The sequence below is a fragment of the Peromyscus maniculatus genome, chromosome 1 (assembly GCF_049852395.1).
Source record: "Peromyscus maniculatus bairdii isolate BWxNUB_F1_BW_parent chromosome 1, HU_Pman_BW_mat_3.1, whole genome shotgun sequence".
Classification (NCBI taxonomy): Eukaryota; Metazoa; Chordata; class Mammalia; order Rodentia; family Cricetidae; genus Peromyscus; species Peromyscus maniculatus.
Window position 1 is genome coordinate 15555381 of NC_134852.1, and position 14764 is coordinate 15570144.

The 14764-nt window shown below is 42.4% G+C and overlaps 1 pseudogene; it reads left to right on the forward strand.

The window, feature by feature from the left end:
• The window catches only part of LOC143273807 (ubiquitin carboxyl-terminal hydrolase 29-like), a 219847-nt pseudogene that overhangs the window by 32494 nt on the left and 172589 nt on the right, over nucleotides 1–14764 (forward strand).

The following is a 14764-nucleotide window of genomic DNA, read 5'->3' on the forward strand; positions in this document are numbered from 1 at the left end:
TTCATGCAGCTGTGACTCCCCAAAGTGATGGACTGTAATCTGTGACTGTGAACTGAAATAATCCTTCCCCCTCATCCTGAGTTTCCCTGAATTTGGTTTTCCAGAGTGTTTTATCATAGCAAAAGAAATAAAAACTGCAAGTACCTTAAGTAAACTGTGGAGACAGTGCACGTCTGCTCTTCTCTGTCCCTCTGATGATGCTGAGACAATGAAGTTCTGGTCAGATTCTAGTCGCTGGTGCAAATGCAACAGTTAGGAAGATGAGCCTGAGTGGTTACCTCTGGGGCTGGCCTTTTTGATTGCAGGCTCCAGATCCAGATATACCGACCTGAGGTGGTCATGATAAAATCAAGGAGCACAAATGTAAATGTATGAAGGGCTGAAGATATAGTTGAGAATTTAAAGGACCAAGTATACACAAGACCCTAAATTCAATCCCTAGACTCACACACAAACAAATCTGCTCTATGTGACTGTATATATGTAGGCAGAGGTTTCTTGTCCTACAGCCACTCTCAAATACGCACACTAAGACTTATATTAATTACAAATGCTTGGCCAATGTTCAGGCTTATTGCTAACTGGCTCTTACATTTTAAGTTAACCCATATTCCTTATTTCAGCTCTTCCATGTGATGGTACCTTTGTTAACATGGCAGGTTCATGGACTCCATCTCTGTGTGGTGGTTACTCCAGACACTGTTCATCTTCCTTCCAGCATTCTCCTAGTGTGCCTATCCTGCTTAACCTGATTCTGGTCAGCTATTGGCCAGTCAGCGACTTCATTAAACCAATCACAGTGACAAATCTTCACAGTGTACAAAATGATTATTCCACAGCATATATGATTATAATTTCAGCACTAGAGAGGCTGAACCAAGACTTTTGTAAGATTTATTATTAGTCTGCCTGTAGTGACACACTCATCTTTGATCTCAGTACTGGAGAGGGAGGAAGGAGGGTCTGTGACTTGGAGGCTATCCTGGGCTGCATAGCCAGGAGAAGAAGAAGGTACATGATAGGAAAGCTACTTAATAAACTCAACCTCAAAATTATTTTCAGTTTCATGTGTGAGTTTATGTGGTTGTCTGTGCATCACTTGCATGCAGTGCCCTCAGTGACCACAAGGGGTGTCAGATCCCTTGGAACTCTAGCCAGAGAGGGTTGTGAGTCAGCATTTAGGTGCTAGGATCAAAACAGCCCTCTCTCTGGACCCTGAATTTAGAATTCCTAAAGGAAACTAAAGACCCTATTATAGAACAATGAGGAAAGCTTTAGGGAACAGACAGATTTATCCTCAGTGAGACCTCAAGCAGAGAGTAAAGGGAAGCCTTGAGATCCACAGATCTAACAACTGACAATATAAAAACAGGGTTGTTTTTTCTGCTTATACATTCATTTATTTTTCCATTTTCAAGCCATCAATATTAGGACTATACAGAGTCCTAACTCCCTGCATTTTGTTATTCCCCAGTAAAAACAGGTTTTAGGCACCACCACATCCTGCTTCCAAAAGAAATTCTTAAGATTGGCAGAGCATGCAAGTGGACATCTGAGTATAAACTCTCAAGTCTAGCTTGAGTTTGGGGATACATATTAATCAAACACTTGCATAGAGTGAAGGTGTGGCATTTATGGCCAATGCTCAAAGCCCTGCTCCTCTACTGGCTACACACGAGTCCAACTCCAAAACTTCTGTGGACAGTAGTGCAGGAGATAACTTCGCTCCGACCTAAGATTTCACAAATATCCTAGCAAGAATGGAGATATATTCTCTTTTTTGTTTGCTTGTTTTAATTTTTTTGTTTGGCTTGGTTTTTTAGGACAGGGTTTTTCTGTGTAGCCCTGGCTGTCCTGAAACTCACTCTATAGACCAGGCTGGTCTTGAACTAACAGAGATTCACTGTTTCTGGCTCCTGAGTGCTGAGATAAAGGAAATTCCTGATGAGATGTTCTGAAGAGGCGCTTGAGGCCGTTCATCTTCCTATCACAGAGTTGAGACAACGAAGCCCAAGAAATGGGACTTTCCCAAGAAATCTTTTCCCCTGACTGACATAGTTCTGTGTAGACCATGCTGGCATCAAAATCAAAGAGATCTGAACCCGGCTGTGTGCTGGGAAGAAAGGCATGCACCACCATACTGGTTCTCATTCTGTCCACACTAAATCTGATCCACATAGATCATTCAAAAGGTTTCATTTCATAATGACCTTTCTTTAAATTCTTGCAGAGGACTAGGCTGGAGGACAGTGGAGCTCTGTGAGTTCGAGGCTTAGACTGGTCTGCATAGTGATTTCCAGGTGAGCCAGTTCTATGTACTAGTGGTATTCTATCTCAAAAACAAAGCATCTACAATGGACATGATCACATTCTTTTGGACCTTGGGTCCAAATAGAAAAGAATCATTGGGACCTAAAGGCAGCATACTTCTTTGAAAGCTGCCTACCATCTTCCCTCCAGTCACATAAATCTCAAAACCAGTCTCTCACAGGATAGGTCATTTCATGTCCTAGGAATTCTCAAGCTGCTTAGACACTTTTGCTTGTTTATATTTTTCTACACAGGTTTCTTTTTCTCTCTTTTTCTTTTTAACTTTAGTGTTCTGTGTTCATGTACACCTGCAGGCCAGAAAAGAGCCCAGATATTATTACAGATGGTTGTGAGCCACCATGTGGTTGCTAGGAATTGAATTCAGGACATCTGGAAAAGGAGCCAGTGCTCTTAACCTCTGAGCCATCTCTCCAGCCCTGAGGCAGGGTTTCTCTGTGTAGCCCTGGCTGTCCTTAACTTGGTCTTAGAACAGGCTGGCCTTGATTTGAGATCTGCTTGCCTCTGAGTCCAGAATGCCGGGATTAAAGGTGTGGGCCACCACTACCCTCCTTATGTATTCTTATTCCTCAAAGTTCATGCTACTCTTTGTAATAAGATACATATATATGTAATGCATGAAAAGACAGGAAACCTACTGGTGGGGTGACAATCCATACATATTTCAACAAGGGAGTGATCAATTAATGCAACAGTATTTGTTGGGTTTTATGGCTGCTTCCTTCATTTACCTTTTAGAAAGGATCTCACTGTGTATCTCAGGGTTGGCCTCAGACTGACAGAGATCCATTTGCCTGGGCCTCCTGAGTACTGGGTTAAAGTGCAGGGCACCACCATGACTTGTTAGTTTTTTCCTGTAGCCCCTCGTATTTCTTGTATGTTGATTCATATTCTATTTCTCAGTCCTATCTTTCTTGTTCCTTTTCTTCTCTCTTATCTCATTGAGACACAGTCTTGGTCTATATCCTGAGTGCCAAAAACTCACTACATTGACCAGACTGACCTTGACCTGGAGGCAGTTCTTCAATCTACCTCCTTAGTGCTGGAATTACAGGTATGTATTAGCATGCCAAAGCCTTTGGCATTTTATCACCTTCATGTTTCTTTTTTTTTCTTTTGGTTCCATAGTGCAAGCAGACCCTCAGTTATACCAGCAAATCCCCATACTTAAGGACAAATACTAATATCCAAGCCCAAGAGGCATTTAGAACCCTAAATAGGAATGAGCAGAAAAGAACTCCCACAGTGGAATATTGGCAGGATTATAAGACTAGAGAAAAATGAATAGTAAATACATATCCTTTTTTGTTCAGTCCAGGACCTCTTCCATGATATAATGTCACCCACAATTAAGGTAGGTCTTCTCATCTTAAATAGCCTAGCATAGACAATCATGGACTAGCAGATAGGTTTATTTATCTAGCAAAACCTCATGGTTCTGCTCAGAGACTGGTCTCCTGTAGCATGAATCTTAAAGGGTCTTATTAATAAAAACAAACCTGGAGCTGGGTATTGGGGTGAATGCTAGAAGATCAGAGAAGCAGAATAAGCCACAGCCACCTCAACTTGTCAGTTCCTCAGCTGATTCTGTTTGCTCAGACTGGGTGCCTCTCAGCTGAACTGTGCTGCTTAAAAGCCTGAAAGCTTAACCAGCCAAGTTCCTGGTTTTCATTCCTTTTATGCCTTTCTGCTTTCTGCCATTACTTCCTGGAATTAAAGGTGTGAGTCACCATGCCTGGCTGTTTCCAGTGTGGCTTTAAGCTCACAGAGATCCGGATGGATCTCTGCCTCCCAAGTGACAGGATTAAAGGTATGAATGCCACTATTGTCTGGCCTCTATGTTCTGTTCTCTGACGCCAGGTAAATTTATTAGAGTGCACGATATATTGGGGAACACGATATCACCAGTCTCCTGCTTGATGCTAGAGTTAGCAATATTAATCATCCTAACTCTACCTCTTGTCAACCTGACACCCAAACCATCACCTTGCAGAGATAAGTTTGCTTTTCTCCTCCTCATATGTTCAGACACTTAGTTACAGAAAATGTAGTCAGTCCGATTGCACAGATCTGTAGTCGTTAACTGTTCCCACACTGACTAAAAGCCCAAAGCCCAAGCTGACAAGATGGCTCAGCAAGTGAAGGCACTTGCCACCAAGCCTGTGGACCTGAGTTCCAACCCAGGGACCCATGTGATGGAGGGAGAGAAACAACTCTTGTAAGTGGTCCTCTGATGACAACACCCATGTGTGTTAGACACACACACACCAAGTCAATGTAATAATAATGAGTCCAAAGTCCATTCAAACACTGAGACTAAGGCAGTCTTTAAATTGGCAGCTCCTGGTAAAGTCACATATTTCTGCCACATGGTGGTGGTGTATGCCTTTAATCCTAGCACTCAGCAGGAGAGGTAGAAGCAGGCAGATCTTTGAGTTCAAGATCAGCCTGTCTACATACTGCTTTCCAAGATAGCTAGGGATGCTCAGACAAACCCTTTCTCCAAAAAGGAAAACCAAACAAGTTATCTATTTCTGACATACACCCCAACCACAGAATAAACATTCCAAATTCCAAAATGAAGAAGGAAGTGAAAGGAAGGAATTATCAGAACAAAGAACCACTGACATCAGCAGGGCAGATGCAAGTCATGTGGACAAAACAACTATACATATAGAATAAAAACTTAACAATATTAAATATTATTTCTAAAATCAATTAAAAACAAAAATATATCTGGACCTGGTGCTTCAGGCCTGTAATTTCTGCTACTTGGGAGGATGAGGCAGGAAAATCCCCAATTCAAAGACTGGTGGGCAAGAGGCAGAGGCCTGAGTTCACCAGCCTGGTTTATATTGTAAGTTCCAGGACAGCCAGGGTTGTTCCAAAAGGAGGGGAGGGGCAAGGAAGCTTCTTTTGCTGTGGAATTGATGACTGCAGACTCAGTTGAAAACAAGAAACAGAAGGCTTCCATGACAACTTCTCCCCTGCCCCACCCACCCTAAAAAGAAAACAGTCTAGATGGTAAGCCACTTAAAGGAACTCTTAATATTGTGATAGGGATCCTGAAGTGTAACTCTTCACAGTTAATGACTTCTGGTGCGGGTGGGGAAGGACTGTTTTCTTGAAGGTAACGGACACTGGGAGTTTGACCATGTTCCAGTGAATATATGGACAATAGAAATTGGGCTTGGTTTTATTTTTTCACTCTTGTTTTCTTTGGGGGAGGTCACCAGGGATGGGGGATTAACTGTGAACAGAATGCATTATGTGAACTCTAAATAATCAATAAAAATGTTATGTTGGGGGAAAAAAAGCAAATTCAAAGCTTTCCTTGTCTGCAGAGCAGCTTCTGGGCTAACCTAGGGAAATAAAGAGTACTGAGGCATGGGGATATAACTCAGAAAGCTGGAGCCAAGAATCCCATAGTTTCAATTCCAAACACTAGAGAGAACAAACCACTGCTTTCTAGAACCTTTAGGACAGAGTAAATTAGTGACATTAATGCTTCCATTAAAAAGAAAAACCTTGGGGCTGGAGAGATGGCTCAGTGGTTGGGATTGATGGCTGCTCTTCCAGAGGACCAAGTCTGAGCAACCACATGGCAGCTCACAATGGTCTATAATTCCTCTTCCAGGAGACCTGACACCTTCACACAGACAGAACACCAACGTACATAAAAACTAATTAATAATTCTTTTTAAAAAAAGAGAGAAAAGAATAACTCAAGCCAGGCATGGTGGAACATGCCTTTAATCCCAGCACTTGAGAGGCAGAGGCACAAAGATCTGAGTTTGAGGCCAGCCTGGTCTACAGAGAGTTCCAGGACAGCCTGGATTATACAGAGAAACCCTGTCTCAAAATTGCTAAAAGCAAAAGAGAGTACAAAAGGAGAGAGAGAGAGAGAGAGAGAGAGAGAGAGAGAGAGAGAGAGAGAGAGAGAGAGAGAGAGAGAGAGATTTCCTAAGCCATGTGTCCTAGAGCATGCCTTTAATGCTAGGATTCAACATGCAGAGACAGGAGAATCTCTATGAGTTTAAGACTTGAGTTTGAGGCAACCCTGATCTACAAAGCAAATTCCAGGACAGCCAGGAATTTCACAGAGAAGCCCTGTCAAAAATAAACAAAAAACTTCTCAGGCTTAACATGGTAGCTCATATCCTTAATTTTAGTATGAGAGGACCTGATGCAGGCTGATCTCTTGAGTTCCACGCCAGCCAGAGCTGCACAGTAGACCAAGTTTCAAAACCAAACCCCACACAGGAGCTACACATATAACCCAGTCAGTCTTGTGATTGCTCACCATACATAAAGACCTGGGTTTGATCCACAGCACTACTAAATGGAGCTTAGTAATGTGCACATTTCATTTAACTCTAGGAAGTGGAGGCAGGAGGATCAGCATTTCAAGATTATCTTCCACCAAAGACACAAGAGTTCCAGAAAGGACTACATGAGACCCAGATCATGCCCATGAAGAATCAGGAAATGAGTCTCATGACTCAGGATATATCTGTAAGAACTGAAGAGTCAAATTGCTCCAAATTCAAAAACTTCTGAACAGCAGAAAGAGCACTGATTGGAATGAAGAGAAAGTCTAGAAAATGGGAGAAAAATCATTGCCAGCTCTTTTCTCTTACAAGGGATAAACAACATCCAGAATATACAAAGACCTCAAAATTAAACAGCAAACAACAGAACAGGGTATCCAATCAATGAATAAGCAAATGCACTCAACAGTCAGAACAGACAGAAGAAGAAATACAAATTATCAATATCTACACTATCACAACTCAAAAAAAATAATGCTTTACTTACCCAGGCCCACTCAGGAATGTCACAGCTATTACTCACAATCCTGCTGCAGGCAGAATAGTCATAGATATAGAGTCCAGAAAATGGTGGCACACACGCCTTTAATCCTATCACTTGAGAGGCAGAGATCCACCCGGATCTCTGTGAGTTTAAAGCCACACAGTAAATAGCCAGGCATGATGACTCACTTTAATCCCATGAAGTGAGTCTTTGATCCCAGGAAGTGATGGCAGAAAGCAGAAAGATATGTAAAGCATAAAAACCAGGAACTGACTGGTTAAGCTTACAGGCTTTTGAGAAGCAGTTCAGCTGAGTGTCATTCAGATAAGGACACAGAGGCTTCTAGTCTGGGGAAACAGGATCAGCTGAGAAGTTGGCCAGGTGAGGTAGCTGTGGCTTATTCTTCTTCTTTGGAGCAGAGTTTGCCTTTCTGTACAGTCGCCAATAAACCTCTTGCTATTGTATCAACAGGACTGGAGTCTGGGTTCTTGGGGCGTGCACTTGAGATGCTAAATTTTGGGGTCCAACGCTAGAACATATTTATAATGTGAAGAATCATTCTTTTTTACCATTTAAAGAAGGAAAAGTTCTTAGACTTATTTGTACATGTGTTTTATGTATATGAGTGCTTTTTCTTCACACATGCTAGAGGAAGGAATCAGATCCCATTTCAGATGATTGTGAGCCACCATGTGGATGCTGGGAATTGGACGCAGGACCTCTCAAACAGCAGTCAATTACCCTTAACTGCTAAGACATCTCTTCAGCCCCCACACCCACAATTTGTTTTAAGTGTCAGGGAACTGATAACATAGCTTCCTTGGTAGATTGTGTAGCTAACACACAGTAAGCCCCGGGATCACCTTCACCAACACATAAGCCAGGTGTGGTGTAGCAAACCTGTAATCACTGCATTTAGGCAATGGAGGCAGGAGGACCAGGAGTTCAAAGTTTAATAATGAGTTTGAAGCCAGCCAGGGTTACACAGAATCTGTTTTTTAAAAAAAAATGGGGTCAGGGTATTCTAGCCAGTTTTTCACTTTGCTCTTTATGGGCCTGCCACTCAGTTCCCAAATAAATACACAGAGGCTTATTCTTACTTATAAATGCCCGAACTTAGCTTGTCATATTTCTAGACAACTTTTCTTGAATTACTCCATGTACCTTTGGCCTCTGGGCTTACCTTCCTCTATTTCTGTAGGTCTTTTCTTTCCTTCTTAATCATTGTTGCATGTGAAGATGGTCGACTGGCCCCTAGCATCCTTCTCTCCACCTTTTCTCACACCGCTTTCTTCCTCCTTTTATTTATTCTCCCTGCCTGCCAGGCCGGCCTAAACTTTCTCCTGCCTCACTATTGGCTGGTCAGCTCATTATTAAACCAATATGGTCTTTGAAGCAGGCAAAATGACACAGCCTCACAGAGTTAAACAAATGCAACATAAAAGAACACAATACATCTTTGCATCACTAAAACAACATTCCACAGCATAAAAGAATGTAACACATCTTCAATAATTATTCCACAGCAGGGTATCAGGGAGGTGGTTCAGTAGGTAACTCTATTTGCCACCAAGGATCTGAGTCTGACCCCAGGGACCCATATGAGGAAAGGACAGAAATCATTCTCACAAGTAGTCCTTATTCTGACCTCCACATGCCACCACCCCAAATAAATAAAAATGTAAAATGAAAAATAAAAAAGGTTGGCTGAGGGTGGTGTGTTAAAATTCTAGTCTCAGTATTAGGGAAGCAGGGGAAGGTGGATCTTAGTTTGTGGCCACCCTCCTCTACACAGTGAGGTTCAGGACAGCCAGGGCTATACAGAGAAACCCTGTGTCAAAAAAAATAAAGATTATGAAATGTTTGTTCATGTGTATGTATATGTAAGCAAAATGAATCCACACAAAATAACTCATGATTTTATTTAGCTAGGATTTTAATGACCTGAAAATCAAATACTCTACTTAAAATGGATATTATCTTCAGTTCCCAAGAACTTCTTGAGCAATCTGTGTATAATGTATGCATGTTCGTGTGTGTGTGTGTGTGTGTGTGTGTGTGTGTGTGTGTGTGTGTGAATGTATATGTGATAAATGTATGTGTAGTGAGGTTAAGTTGATGTTGGGTATCTTTCCGTCTCTCTCTCCCCTCCTTAATCTTTCAGAGACAAGGTCTCTCAGTGAATATTGATCTCACTGAATCAGCCTGACTCTGTGACCAGAAAATTACTAGATCCTGTTGTCTCCCCTTCCTTAGCTCAGGAAATACAAGCATACAGGAGTGTGCCCATATTTCTCTGTGGGTGCAGTTACATATATGAGATTATAATGCAAAGCCTCATATTTGGGTGGTTAGCACTTCACCCTTCCCTAGTATACTAAACACCTATTTTAACCATCTCCTAATCTTGGCTTTCTGAATGCCTTAGCCAGATGTTGTAGTCCATGCCTGTAATCCCAGCTCTCAGGAGGCAGTTTCCAGGCTAACCTGCATTAGTGTGAGACCCTCATCTCTACCTCCAGCCCTAAACAACACTAAGTCAAATGGCATCTGCTGGCTACCGTACATTCCAGACTTTCTGACTATGGCTTGGTTGGGTAAGAGAATTGTATGAAGAAAAAACATTCAGAGTAACTAAGGTGAACAAATCTTGCAAGACTGGAAAATGAACTAAAATAAACTAACAACAACAAAAAATCTACAGGTAAATCTAATTGGTTGTGGATCACTATTATTGATTGCTTTTCATCCAATACAGCAGTTGAGATAAATTATTATCTCTGGAAAAATCAAATGAGGTGGTGAAGGCCAGAGCCTTAAAGTCAGAAAAACATGAATACTAATTCCTCTACATTCCTGCCATTAAAAACAAACAGACAAACAAAAAACTAAGTTTTCTATTTATTTGTGTCAGTGGGCCTCTGTGCATTCTTTATTTGTGGATGCATTTAAGGTGAGAAAAAAACATTAGATCCCTTCGAGGTGGGAGTTGGGCAAAACTAGGGCTGAACTTGGTAGAAGATCTCATAGCATTGTCTGTTCTTCCAAGGACTTGGGTTCAAATTCCATTATCGACATGGCAGTCACAAACATCTATAACTCCCTTCCAGGAGTTCCAAAGCCTTATTCTGGGCTCCATGTTAACCAGGCACACATGTGGCACATGCATACATGCAGGCAACACACACATACACACACAGACACACACACACATACACACACAATGCATAAATGAAACAGGAGGTGGAGAGATGTCTCAGCACTTAGGAACAATTAATGTTCTTCCAGAGGAATGAATTCAGTTCCCAGCACTGCATTGAGGCAGCTCACAACTACCAGCAAATCCATGGCACCTGAAGACATCATTGGCTCCACCAATGTGGGAGGATAGCTCCACCCTGTTGTAGGATTCTTGAAAGAGGTGAGTGCAATGAGGAAATAATAGATAGAAATATAGGCAAAGATGCAGAGAAAGGCAGAGATACAGAATAGCTGTGGTTGGGCCCAGGGTCAATACCATGTCTCCTCAAGTTTTATTATAGTGGGCTTTTTATAGAATACCAAGGGGATAGGCAAATTCCTACCACATTCAAAATCAAAGCACAATGTACAGCCAAGTGTAGACCCTTCAAAATACCTGGTAACCTAGCCTATGGGCAAAGCATCTCATTCTACAGCCCTGCAGGGTAAAGCAAGCTCAGATTATCTGACCTTGAGTAAAGTCTCACCAGGGGAGCCTCAGTAACACCCACAAATTCCCCCTTATAATAATATAAAGATCTTAAGTGAGGGTACAGACCTTGACTTTAGTCAGCTTTCCCTAAGAGCTTAAAAGTAGCTGGAATAATCACAGAAATACACGTCTTCCTTTATGGCTGCTATAACTCCTAATAAAGGAGTAGAGGATGATCAAGATAGAATGGCTGTTTTCAATAGGCCTAGTATGTCTATAGCAGTTGTTGCTACATCAAGCACTTTTTAAAATCAATAAACCCCTGATGCAACCACATCAAAATTAGAAATCCTTAGCATCACCATTCACACTAACATGTTGATATCATAATTCTAGTATGAATATTACGATACAAAATTAAAATTCTCACAAACTTACAGCCAAAAATAAACTCAATAGAACTATTTATACTTTATAAAATTTACCAAACATCCATATTAACATTTTGCGTTTCTTGCTAACAAAACATAGGATACATTAATACAAGCTTACATTATCCATACAAAAAACAAGAAAGCGTTCTTCATTTGAGCTGCTCTAACCCAGGAGCAAATACTTTATCCCACTTCTACCCATTAGTACATTTTATTAAATTAAATAGACTGTGGAATATAACATACCTCCCTTACTTAATATTTTTTGAAGCTTCATTGAGCCTGGGCAGAAAAAAACAAACTTCTCTATTCCTACAAAAAACAGTTTCATTTTTACACAAACAATTACATTTCTACAAAAAACAGTTTGTAAGTCATCACAGTTGATTGTCTCTCTCTCTCTCTCTCTCTCTCTCTCTCTCTCTCTCTCTGTGTGTGTGTGTGTGTGTGTTTGTGTGTGTGTGTGTGTGTGTGTGTGTGTGTGTGTGTGTGAAATCAAAACTGTCCCATTGCAATGAACCACTCTTTTTCATCCCGATTCTTAAGTCTGAAAAGTTCAAACAGTCAGTTCTAATACTAGCCTTAAAGTTCCACTGAAATCTCAAGATCTGGGCCTGGCTCATCACCTGCCCTGAAATCTCTGTAGAGCTGTACAAGTCATAATGGACCTGAAGCAAAAAGTTCTAACTATAAAGAGACCCACAACCAAAAATTTGTTGCGGATCCCTTGAATGCAACAACCCAGTTCACACAAGAGTCTCTAAAACTTTTGCTCTGAGCTTCAGAGGCACTTCATGGCCTGCTAGCCTGGCCCTAAGAACTTTGTCCTGGGACAAAGATTGTGTCACCATAGCTGAGTAGCTGCAGACCTCTTCCAAAGAGCTCTCTGTACAGTCAGCCTGAACCAGGAAGCTGTCTCTTAAGGGAGCCATTTATTTGTTCACAGCCAGCAAACAGAGGCTACATGGCTTTTGTTGCTGACTCCAACCCATTCAGTTTCACAATCCTACCCTGGGGACTGAGGGCCTTCAATCTCCCATTCTGCATGGGCTCAAGGTGCCTCACTGTCCCTATGAGCATTGCATTCAACATGCTGGTCCTGCCTTGCATCCTCTGTGGACTGCATTATGGTAGCTTGACATTCATGGTGGAGTAAGGCTCTGCCTCACTAAGCAGTTCAAGGTCTGCTGCTAGGGCATCAGACCCTGTGCACAAAAGCTTTGCTGCCCTCTCCATATGTGGGCCCTCCAGCAGTCTCCCTTGGATCTACAGCACTGCTTCCACCATGGCTTCCATCCTTGGGGATGCTGCCTCATCTCCACAAGGACCTTGGTGATCCCTGAATGCATACACACTCAGAATGGAAGGTACCTGCTTCCTGGTCCACCTAGGGTGCACACCCTGGCATCTTGGTGCCCTGCAGGATCACCCTCCGCTGCCTGCTGACAGACCTATTCTGGTGCTGGGGTTCAAAGCCTCTGGCTGCAGTCTCCAAGCCAGCACCACTGCCTGCCTTTCAGCTCTCCCATGGCATCTCTATGTGGCTCCTCAAGGTTGCAAATGTCAGTCTAGCTCCCACAAACACTCTGACTGACTGTGCCCTCCCCACTGTGGCTTCTTCACAGCAGAGATGGACAGACCCTTGCTGCTCAAGCTGCCTCTCTGGGGTATCTGCTACCTGTGATGTAATGATGGCCTGCATGTCTCACCAGTGCTGATGCTGGCTCAGCGGATACTCCAGCTGTTGATGCTCCTAGTGGGAGCTTCTGAAGCTGCTGCTTATTCTGGGACTGCTAAGTCCACAGTGGATACTCAGTTCTGGATGCTGCTTTCTGCATCCTAGGTTCCATGATCAACAAAATATATTCTCTCCTGTTACTGGTTTTTTTTTTAATTAAATAATTTAAAATATGCTTTTGATCATGCAATGAACTCCCCAGAGACCAAGGGAAATCTGATGGTTATTTGATCCCATTTTGTCCAGGTCAAGGCTTCTTGGCCTTGGCCATGGTCATTTGCAGAGGAGAATCTGCTGTTGTGGGCTATTCTGTACATAGTAGATGTGCCCCAGATTCTACCCTCCCGATACCAGAAGCAACATCGGTGTCAGCAGACATAGTCCAGGCCAAGGGGCAGAAGCATGGCTGTGTCTATCAGGAAGTATCCCCACACAGTCCCCACTGTTCAGGGACAACACAGTGCTGAGGCAGTCAGGGCAGAAATGTCATGCCAATCCTGGAGGTGTCTGGCCACCAGAGGCCTTGGTGGACCCAAGAGCCTGGTCTGGACAGGGACAGTGGCCTGTGCTCAGGATGAACACTGCCTCAGCGTCTGCAGTGTGATGTGTGTGAGCTCACAACACAGATGAGTCTTGAACCAAACACTTAGGTGAGAATGTAGTGTCACAGCTTCTTCAGAGGGGTGGGATGGAGGAATGTTGGAGTCGCACAAGGATGAGGACATGAACTCAACTGTTTTAGTAGAGCAAAATATTTTTATTGAAATTTACAGTTCACAAGTGAAAATCGCACATTTTTACACATACAATTTCATTTGGTTAAATTTGCACTCATCTAGAGAACTTTCCCACAACAAGCACCTGAAACCATGCAGGAAGTAGGAAATGCAAATACTAAAACCTATTTATAAACCAAATGACAGCTGAGGCCCTGCCTCAGCTAGTCAATTTATAGAGATGTCTCTAAATACATAAAAAAAGCTTCACTTTCTAGGTCCAACAGCAGCTTTTGTTACAAAACCAAAACCATAACTTTCTCATTTTATCTAAACTGACTCAACTGTGTCCTCTTCTGTTTTTATGTCAGTGGGGGTTGCTACACTTTCTTCTGCACAGGCTGGTGGGGCATCTGTTTGCTCTTCCTTAACTTGGGGACTTTCACAGGGTTCTTGCAAATCGTTTTTGACAGTGTTCAACATAATGTTCCAAGGGTTTTCAACTGGCATCTTGATGGCAGATGGTGTACAAGCAAAAGAAGATGTGTTTTGGTCACCTGCATAACACGATGGATGGTAAATCTTTCTGTCTACTCCAATAGCATTTTTTAAGTGCCATTCTTCCTCCTCTCCATCCCAGTACTGTTCAAATTGTTCTTGACAGACTTCACAACTCTCAAGTGCTCCAGCTGGTCCAGCAGGGACACTGTGGAACTCCTTTTCTTTAGCAGCCTCCTGAGATTTGAGGACAACCTCTTTATGAACCTTTTCAAAACACCGGCGTTCTGCACCTTCTTCCAGATCAGCTATTTCTTCAAATTCTATCCAGGCTGTTAAACTGCAGTACCAACGTCTATGAGTGACCTTTCTGCTAACATCTTTCTCACTTCTATTTTGCCGATAATGCCAGTCCAAGTGATCTGCATAAACATCTCTCTGGGATGTGGGAAACCTCATTCCACAAGAAGAACACTGAATCCCAGTGTACAGCCGGTTTATGACACTGTCATAACGTTGTTTCAATTCTTCAGTTGTAAAATGAGTGAGATCTGGAACATCT